The sequence below is a fragment of the Oryzias latipes genome, chromosome 16 (assembly GCF_053564925.1).
Source record: "Oryzias latipes strain Hd-rR chromosome 16, Olatipes_Hd-rR_3.1".
Classification (NCBI taxonomy): domain Eukaryota; kingdom Metazoa; phylum Chordata; class Actinopteri; order Beloniformes; family Adrianichthyidae; genus Oryzias; species Oryzias latipes.
In genome coordinates, this window is record NC_136252.1 from 33,038,205 (window position 1) to 33,048,678 (window position 10,474).

The following is a 10,474-nucleotide window of genomic DNA, read 5'->3' on the forward strand; positions in this document are numbered from 1 at the left end:
TGTAAACAAAGAGATGATGGGAAATAAGTGGGAGCTGGAAAACAACACAGGGGTTTTTTTTGGCTAACAACCTACATAATTAAAAGTACACTGAGAAAACTTCGATCAGAACATGACTAGATGGGTCTTTAATAAAAACGATAACTGAAACTTCTAAACCCAATAAGACACATGAGACACACCAAAACAGAAAACGAAAGACTTGTCCGTCCTATAATAATGAAACCTGACGTGGCCTGAGGTCAGCCATCTGTCTCAAGAAGAATTCAGGGGGAGGAGCCACTCTGGAGAAATACGCCAAGACGCCAGCAGCAAAACCAAAGAGGAATTCATGACGGAAAACGAAAATCAAATAATGAACAACAATGGCAAACAACGCATTTTCATTTTGAGAACATAAATCTACTAAAAACAATCCACAAAACTGACGTGATAAAAACTGTTAAGTGAAAATAGCTGAGTAATGTGCAAAAAAACTCCAAACAGCAAAAAATGGACTAAGAAGAATATTATTCTGACTAATAAAATACTTGAACAAATCCTAACCTGTTCTCAGTTTGGTTAGAAGTGTCTGATCAGCTGTACGTTTGTGGACTTCGAGGAATGTTGTTTTTCCAATACTCTCACAAAAAAAGTAACTTTTTATCTCAGGTTTTACAACAGAGTACTTTCATTTTCTTTGTGAAAATGTTAAGACTTGGTTGGCTTTTATTGAGGAGGTTGCGGAAACAAGTCATAGGCAGCAGCTGTGGTGGAGCGGCCTCGAACTGCATCCCGTTCCTTCAGTCTGTCACAGTCTGAACAGCAGAAAACTCACAACTATTTTAACCGACCTGCAGCTTTGCCGCACTCATGTTGAGACTTGCACCAATGTCTAGATGGAGTTTTATTTCTCCTGAACGGACAGATATTAAGTTGAAGATGGAGGAGCTTACAGCTCCTCACAGCTCCTCATACAAACCAGCAGAACTGATGATTGTGTAAAAAACAAGACACATTGCAGAGGAAAGACGACACTAGTCACTGAGCTGGAAAAATTTCTCAGTGAGTCAACCGTGAGGCAGATTCAGAGGAAAACTGGTTTAGTATGTTCTTGGTGTTTGTGTTTCCGGAGAATCTTGAGCAGCCGGATGTGAAAATATTCATCTGCAGCGTACAAAAATGTGGCAGAAGAAAGATGACATGACTGGCTGAGCTGGAAAAACGTCTGTCTGAGTCAACAGAGAGAAGAACTGGTTTAGCATCTGCTTTGTGTTTTCATAAGATCATAGATGTGCAGCAAATGTGTGATGCTGTCATGCCAATATGGACCAAACTCTCTAAAGGAATGTTTCCACCACCTTGTTGTAACCATGCCACATAGGATTATGGCAAACGTGAAGGAAAAAGGGCTCCAACCCGGTACTAGCAAGGTGCAGCTAATAAAGTGTCAGATGAGAACACATGCTGTAATAATGATGCATAAGATCTTCTGCCTTATTCATTTATTAGGAAACAACGAAAAGTTAGCATCACTTACTTGTGGGCGAAGACAGCGAATATGTTCATTACCCCAAATAAAAAAACTCATTAACTGTTTAATTTTTTTAAATATAAAAAAAAATTACATTTTTAATCATCCAATTTAGTTTCCAACACGAAATGAAGCAATAAAAAACTTTATTTGACCAAATTTAGCATCTCTTTGGTTTTAACTTTCAAGAATAGATTGAAAATTGTTTTTTTTTTTCAGTAACTGATTACAAATGATTTAAAAAAAAGGTAAATACCACTTTGAACCCTTTCATGTTTGCATGGAACCAAATATGATTTGATTGAAAAGCCTCCAAAGAGTTTCCCTAAATGCAGCAAAGTAAAACACAAAGATCTAACCATCCATTCATGACACAAGCAGATACTGATGAAACAAAACCTGCTCCGCCACCCGCATTTGTTGTTTTTATCTGATGCGCAAATAAAATCTAGTTCTGAATTAGAAGTGACATTTCCAACAATCTTCTTTAAATCATGAAAGAAATGGAAAACTCAGAAAGCAACTGGTTCACTGAGAAATTGCAGATCAGAAGGCAAATAAAAAAGAAACATGATGTTTTAAACAGTGAGATAACTGATACTCAGTCCATACATGGACAAAGCATATTGCAGAAGTCCACAGTAACGTTTAAAGAGCGTTGGAGTCTGAAAATGAAAGTTTGCTGGTTTGTGTCAGAAAGCATCGAACTCATCATTTAGTGAAGCAGCACGCTGTCAGAGCTCATTTTTAAAGGGGCCTCAGGGGCTGGCGTGTTTTTATGTATTCTGAATATCCTTGCTCTACTCATGACCGAATACCTGGGACAGGTGTGTCTGGTCAACCAGAACACAGCAGGAAGTAGGAGGAATGTGAACCTGGGCTAAACGTGTACAACAATTCATGTTAGTTTCTGCTGACAGGTATGCCTGGCAAGTGTGGGCAGAGTTCTCAACATGTAGAAAGATCTTTAGTGGCAATCGCCCAGAGCGTTCTTTCTCTTTGAGCACACATCCTCTGATATGGAAGGCGTGGACCATCAAGGCGTGCAGCTGATGCCAAGTTGAAGAGCTCCTGGCTGAGCTTAGTCACGGCGTCAGGTTTCTGTGCCAGCGCTTTTTGTTATTCTCCAGGATGGCTTTGCCAAAGTTCCTGCTATCTGCCTTCACGCCTCTATACAGCGTGAACAGATTCTGGTGGTCCCTGCTATTGTTGCATTCCTCCATCTATGTATTTATTCCTCTATCTTCATCTGCTCTGGTGGGGCAAAGATCATCTCAGAACTTTATATACTCCAGCTTGAAGCTCCACCTCACTGAACTGAGCTTCATCTTGATTCTGCTTGGAGAGTTCCTCATCACTTTGGTTCTCGATTGTCTCCTCTCCTCTATGATTCTGCTGCTGATCTGTGACTGAAGCTAAGTTCACGCCCCCTCGGCGGCATACGTTCAAGCGACCACTTCCGATGAAACAGATGCGCATTCTGCGTTCAAAATTCTCATATCACTCAAGAGACCTTAAAGACTGTTTTCAGGCTCTAGGTCCGCATCTACGTCAACGGTTAAACCAGGTCGACCCTTGACCAATCAGGGCCTCAGATTTGGTAGTGATGTATGGATAGCGTCCCTTTTAATTCACTGAATTGCCAACTGTTTAGAAAATTTATCTTGGAGGACAAATTGATAACTGCCGTTTGTGCCCGGCCGAAATTCTTTGACACCAAGTCTTTAATACATTGGAACGGAACTGTGAAAGAAAAAGAAATATTCCAGATATATCTTCTTTGACATTTCGCACCAAGCCTCTTCTAACTGTGAGTACACGTGTTAGTCAACAGTAGAAAAAGAAAAGAAGAAGAAGCTCCTATACTGAAAGCACATTAAAGAAGGCTTACTCTTCTGACCTCTGGCATCAACAAGGCACAGAACTGCCGCTCTCTGGATATTTTCTCTTTTTGGGACAATTCTCTGGACCATTCTCTGTAAACCCTAGAGATGGATGGAAGGTCGGTCGGTCGGTAGGTAGATCGATCAGCATCTGTGCTCCTTAGATGCTTAAGGACTTGGAAATGTGTTAATGCCAGCTGGAATATTGTTGCACTTAACTTTCCACTTGCTCCACAACAACAAAGATGGAGTTTTGCATTTTACGTTGTTTCTAAATCAACAGTTTAACCCAAATTGCATTCTCAGGAAGCAATTAACATTTTAATTACAATAAGTGCCATTGTGCTGTGCATTTCTGTGTTTTTCCCTCCCTACTTGACCACCCCCACATATTTACCAAGTGGGAGTGTCCTTCTTGCAGGCATTCATAATAAAAAGGAAGAGGCTGACTGCTTCGGAAGTCAAGACTTTGGAGAGAAAGGTGAAGCAAGTCCTGTCAAAAAGGTGAGAGATCATTTCTTCTTTTTTGTTCTGTCAGGGCCAATGAGACTCTCTCAGCCAGAAACTCTGGAGTTAAGATTTTGCTGGAAAATAGAGGTTTTTATTTATTTTAGTGGTTTTGTTGAGAGCAGGGAGGATCAAGGGGAAATGGTGGATTTCCAACAATAAAAGTGGAGACATAAGCAGCTGAACATAGAGAACAGAGAGGATGCTCAGCTCAAACAGAAGAAGCTGCACTGAGTCGTTTTCTTTTAATCAGCTTAACATTTGTCCATCTTTCAGGAGTCATCTGGTTCAAAAGCAGCAAAACTGCTTTTGAGATGTAAGTCTCAATATGAATGTACCAAAGCTGCAAATTTGGGTTTACTGAGAGGTTGGGGTGTAAAGTGCATAAAAGACTATGCTGACTGAGCTGTAACTATTGTCTCCTGTCAAACACTTGACTGTTTTCAAGGTTTTATATTGGATGCCATTCCTGACACTACCCTCTGCATTTACCTGCATGGTGGTAGGCGGGCGCCTGTGTTTGGCAGCGGAGCCGCCACCAGTGTGTGAATGTGTGTGTAACTGGGTGAATGGGTCTGTGACTGTAAAGCGCTTTGACGTTGTAGGAAGAAAGGCGCTATAGAAGCATACGCCATTTACCATTTACGCCATTTTACACGGGCTTGGGACGATGTATTTTTTTTGAGTGAGTGAGTGAGTGAGTGAGTGAGTGAGTGAGTGAGTGAGTGAGTGAGTGAGTGAGTGAGTGAGTGAGTGAGTCAGTCAGTCAGTCAGTCAGTCAGTCAGTCAGTCAGTCAGTCAGTCAGTCAGTCAGTCAGTCAGTCAGTCAGTCAGTCAGTCAGTCAGTCAGTCAGTCAGTGATTTTTAGTTGCTTTTATTAACAGTATTTACTTTAAGCCTGTTTGTCTGCTTATCCATCTCTGTTCTCTCTTTTATTTTTTTACATCTATTTATTTTTCTTAATTATATACGTTGTCTCACTTTTATTTATTTATTTTTAAGTTTATCTTTGGTTTCGTTTTTATGTCTTTTTCACTCATTCTTATGTATTGTTGTTACTTTTTTATTTACTTATTTTAAAATGTGTCTATCTCTTTTTGTGTTTTGTCTTTTATTTCTTTTTTATGTTTTTTTGTCACTTCAGTTTATTTAGTTCTGAACACAGAGCATTGCTTCTGTCAGTCATTACAGAATTATTCGTTTGGTTTTTTGTGCAAAAGTCCTTACAAACAAGTCCATATCCAGGCTTCTTGTTATGGCCTTCTCATGAGCTGAAATGACTACATTTTGCAGTTTTCTTTCATGTAGCACGGTGCAGCAGAAGGGGGTAAGAACTCGAGACAAGGTAGAGAAAGTAGACCAATCACAATGGGAGGGAACATCAGGATTCTGAGGCTCATAATGGCGATGAAAAAACTGAGTGCCGGGATCCTGATAGAACCAAAAAGTTTTTTGCATGGACCACTGCCAAATATGCTGGTGGTATATTCTTCCCTACCATCTTTTGCAGCAAGGCCTGAACACCACCCGTGACCCCACTCATGACAGAAGCTTCATCTTAGCACTGACCGACAATTTCAGCTGCTCTATAGCCAGAAGCAGAAAGGGAAGATGCTCAAGAATTTGGGTGGTAATAACTTCTGCATTTAACTGACTGAGGTCAAGCAGACCAATCAGGTGTTCCTCTGGAATCCCTTTGGAGAAAAATTTAATCTTGACTGACTGATTCTCCACATTGCATCTGTCTATGGTTCCATCACCTTTGATGCAAACCCAGCAGAATCTGCTTTGTCACAATTATCCTTGATTTTATTTATGACCATTTTGGCCAATGTCTCAATCACTTCATCTTGGATGTTGTGAGAGGTGTATTTTGCATTTTGTGGTGTATGTTTGTTTATTTCATTAATGTTGCGGTCCTTTGTCAGTTTGTAATCAATCATTTTTTAAAACAGTCCTGCAGAAAAATCATCACTTGAGCTTTTCACACTGCCACCAAGTGGAAGTTCATTTACTGCAAGGACCTGAACTACGTCTTCAATACTTTTTATAATGATTGTTTTTGGGTCCTAATAAATTACAAATGGTTTCCCCTGTGGCCCTGTCTTTGGGACCAGGTTTTTGCATTTTTTTTTATGTGACATTGACTTGATGCATGCTTTGTGAGACCCATGAATTTTTTTACAGTGCAGTTTTCCAATTAGTAAATCCTTGTTTTGTAAAAACCAAAATTCTGTCATTGCCCCCCCCCCCCCCCCCCAATGCATCAAGCTTTGCTCTGGGTTTTAACAGTGCTAAAGTGTTCAAGCCTAAATCTACATCATCCACAGCGGCCTAGAACAAAGAATTTAATAGATAGAGGACAAGAATTACTTGAAATAAGGAGTGATCAAATCGTTTTGTTTTTCTTTAAATATTTTTGAAATTTGGACCGTTTGCATGGCCTCACGCTTGGGGAGGGGCAGTCCTGGCATTTAGGAGGGGCATTGCCTATCTTTGCCCATGCCTAGATCTGAGCATGCTCAGTGAAGCTTCAATTCAGCTCAGGAAACAGTGCAGATTTCTTTACATAAAACAGAAACATTTGCCTGGAAATGACTCAAACTGCATTTTTGTGATAAAATGTTTTTCTGATTTTATCGGTACATTAGAATTGTATCTTGCATTTTGGGCTTTCAGCAGTAAATTTCTCCCCCTGTCTTTCACAGATCAGCAGCAGAATCATGGCAGTTGACAAAGCAAAGCTCCAAGAAGTTGCCATCAAGGGCTTGAAAGTTCTACGGTCCATTGCTCAGTCTGCATCAAAAGCTTGCCCAGCTTTAAGTATTGCCAGTTCCTTGATTGGGGTGATTTTGAATTTTGTCGACCACGACGACAGCTTGGAGAAGCTTCAAAAGAACTTCCAGGAGATTCACAATGGCCTTAATGACCTCTCAGAGCAGGCCGACCAGGTGATAAGAAACATCAAGAAGGAGAAAAGTGACGAACAATTCGGCGAAGTGGTGGACGTTATCAAGCAGCAGTACGAAAAATACGAAGAGATGATCAACGCCCCACCAGAAGAGATGAAGAGCAAAGCTGAGGAGTTTAAGGATGTATGCAATAAAACGCTGGGCGACCAGCGTCTGAACACATTGTATGAGAGCGTGATGGGAAAAAATAAGATGGCTTCTGACCCCATCCTGAAGGTGTACAAAGAGTACTCAGGCAACGAACGTGACACCATGTTCCAGCTCTGCGACGAACTGCTCTACCTGCTCTGCATCGGCTGTGTCTCCGTGATAGCCAAAGCTAACCTTGATGGCGGAAACGAGGAGAGAAAGTGGGAGGAAAACTTACATCTTGCATGCAAAGAGATAGAGAAAGCTCTGGAAGGTTGCAAATAGGGAGCTTTCTTCATCTTGATAGGTCTGTGCGCATTTACCAGAAACACCTGTTAGTTATTTGTTAGCTATAAAACTCCAAACTGCATTCTTGCTTGTTTTGTGACAAATCCTGTTCTGCCATGTTCTAATTGGCCAGATACACCTGATCCAGTTATTCAGACATGAGTAGAGCAAAGGTATCTGGGAACAAAGTGTGGATGCACTGGCCCCTGAGGCCCCTTTGAAATGGGCTCTGGCTCCACAGGGCTTCACTAAATGATGAATCAAAGGCTTTCTGACACAAATCTAAAAAACTTGCTGACTTTTTTTTCCAGACTCCAACTCTCTTTGGTGGAACTTTACTGTCAACTTTTGCAACACGTTTCCAACTGACATAAAGACAAAAACAGAAATAAATATTTTGTTTTTTTACTTTCCAGTACACTGCAGGAGTGAGTCGTGTTCCGTGTGATGATTGAGCATCTGAGTTTTGTGCCTCATATATTGTACTTTATACAAACATATATACCATAAACTCTACGATTCAGATGTTGCTGTTCTAAAAACGTTGTACTTTTTCTGCAACTAGTCAGAGAGGCATTGAAGGGCCGATGACAGCGAAGTGTGAAAATCTAAACCATCATTTTTTTCTTTTCTTTTTTTCTCATTCCATCTTTTCAGCAATTCCTCAGTGAGCCAGTAGCTTTACTACACTTAACAGGTTTTGAATGTTTTACGTTTCATAATTATTTGTCTTTGAATGGATCTCCAGGTTTCATTTTGCTGCAGAAGATATTAAGGGAAAATCTTTGGAGGCTTTTTCATTTATATTCCTCTTATTATGGTGTTTATGCATCGTGTTTGCTTCTATGCATGCTACTGCAAATTAGAAAACAGAGAGCTGGTTTGAACTGTTTTCGTTTTTAGATACAGGGTTTTCAGTTATTGACAAAAATAATTGTCGAATATTTTCTTCTTGGAACCAAAAACCACCATGCAAACAGGCAGTTATATGTTTTTCATTTTCAAATATTTCTTTAATTGCTGTGTTTTGTATTTGGAAACCAAAAATAAAGCAGCAGAAGTCATTAGTTGTTCATTACTTTTTAAATTTGGGGTATTAAAAAAAGTTGCATCAATACTAAATGATTGCAGTTTTTAACATAGAATAGAACAAAAGTGTCTTCATGCATTCTAATTATGATCATTTATAGTATTATTATTTTTCTTATTATTGTTAAATATTTTTTAATAGACTAGTTAGGTAGTCTCACACTCCTATACAGTAGGTGGCGGTATTGTCATTAGTGCTTGCTGCCATTTAAACCACCAGAAGAAGAAATGTGAGTTCAGGCTCAGACTGCCTGTAAGTTGAGTCAAGCTGCAAATGTTGCTCAGCACAGGGTTTTATTGGTGAGGATAGCATCAAACAGTCCTCAGCAATGGTAATGAGTGCCTTGATTAAAGCATCAGATGCTGGATGGCTGCATAATTTGGCCAGAATAGTCCAACTACCCCGCCTGCAGACTGCAGCCAGAAGTTTCTCCAATACTGAGCCGGATCACAGACTTGTTGTTAATGCTGCTCATGCAACTCCTGTCGTTCGTCCTCCTAAGTTGCAGGAGCAGGTGCTAAAAAAACATATATTTTGTGAGAATGCCTCGGTTTCCTATGTCGGAGAGTCTGTTTTTTTTTTTTGTTTTTTTTGTTTTTTGTTTTCTGGTGGCTTCACCCGGCAGGAATATGGGGAAACCATAATGGCACAAACAGAGTGGTATTATTTTAAAGGACAGGCTCTCCCATGATTGCTTCAGAAATCCTGCAACTTTGCCTTTTTGGGGGGTACTAACAACAGGTTACTGGTTTGAATTTAAAACAAATTGATGCAACGAAAATGTCCAAAACACTCTTTTTCTTTCCATTTTACAAAAAACAGAGTTACCTTAACCCTTGTGCTATCCTAGGCACTCTAACATTGGGAGTGGGGTCATCTAGACCCTACCTTTTTCTTCACTGATTTGTGATCTTAACTGGTGTTCATGGATTACATGACATCTTTCCACCTTTATCCACCTTTGTCATGGTAGGGAGAACACGTCACTGTAAGGGGGGGGTCATCTAAGATAGCACAAGGATTAAAACAAAAAATCAATCAATCCCTTTGTAGAGTCTTTTCTGCCCTCTAGTGGTAAATCCTGAGCATGAAAATAGAAAAATGATGTAATTTATCATCTGTACACTGGAGGGCATAGGCAACTCACCTATGTGATCATTCCCACCTGTTCACCATGAGCTCCTTTGCCGTAGTCTGCCTTCATCCTTGGTGGCATCGATTCAACAAGGTACTGGAAACATTCCTCAGAGAATTTGGTCCACGTTGACATGACAGCATTGCAGTTGCTGCAGATTTTTCAGCTGCACATCCATTTTCTGGTTCCACCGCATCCCAAAGATGATCTATTGGGTTGAGATCTGGTGACTGCGGAGGCCATTGGAGTCCAGCGAACCCAATGTCCTGTTCTAGTTACCAGTCTGAGATGATTCCAGCTTCATGACATGGCGCTTTATCCTGTTGGAAGTAGCCATCAGAAGATTCTGTGGTCAGAAAGGGTGGGTATATGGTCAACAACAATACTCAGGTAGGCTGTGGCGTTCAAACTATGCTCAGTTGGTACTAAGGGGGCTAAAGTGTGGCGATCCAGAATGACATCCCAATGTCAGTACTCCAATAATTGGGTCTGAAGCGAAGAAGCAACACTCAACTTTAAAACTCTGCTGTTAATTTAGGTAACTTGGTTCAAGTTATGAACCAATTAGATGCCTCAGTAAAAGCCTGGGGAGCCCACTGACCACCACCTTAGTGTTTCATTGACAGATGTCCCGAGTTGAAAAAAAGGGGAGGGAATCACAGCAGTCAGGCTTTACCAGCTCCAAATTTTCTTTAACTGGAACTGGAGACAATGCTTACCCAACAAGAGCCCATGGTGACATCAGTGTAACAGAAAAAGATCAGAAATGCGTAATGCGGTCCACCTAGTTTGTGGTTCATTCACAAACCAAGTGGAAGTAGGTTTAGGTGATACGGTCTGGCTTGATGCAGTTGGTTCTTTATGTTTTTACCAGATCAGCAAAATGATTATAAGATGTTTTTTAAATAGACTAGAGATTCTGCTGTGCGACATTTCTCAAAACAATTCCATTAGAAG

The 10,474-nt window shown here is 40.4% G+C and overlaps 1 non-coding gene across 1 annotated transcript; it reads left to right on the plus strand.

Moving 5' to 3' along the window:
• The first annotated feature begins 3,843 nt into the window (after positions 1-3,843).
• LOC101175432 (protein rapunzel) lies at positions 3,844-8,356 on the plus strand. The gene is made up of 2 exons (XR_013648274.1): positions 3,844-3,900; positions 6,612-8,356. It is a non-coding gene; the product is annotated as a protein rapunzel (transcript).
• Positions 8,357-10,474: the final 2,118 nt, after the last annotated feature.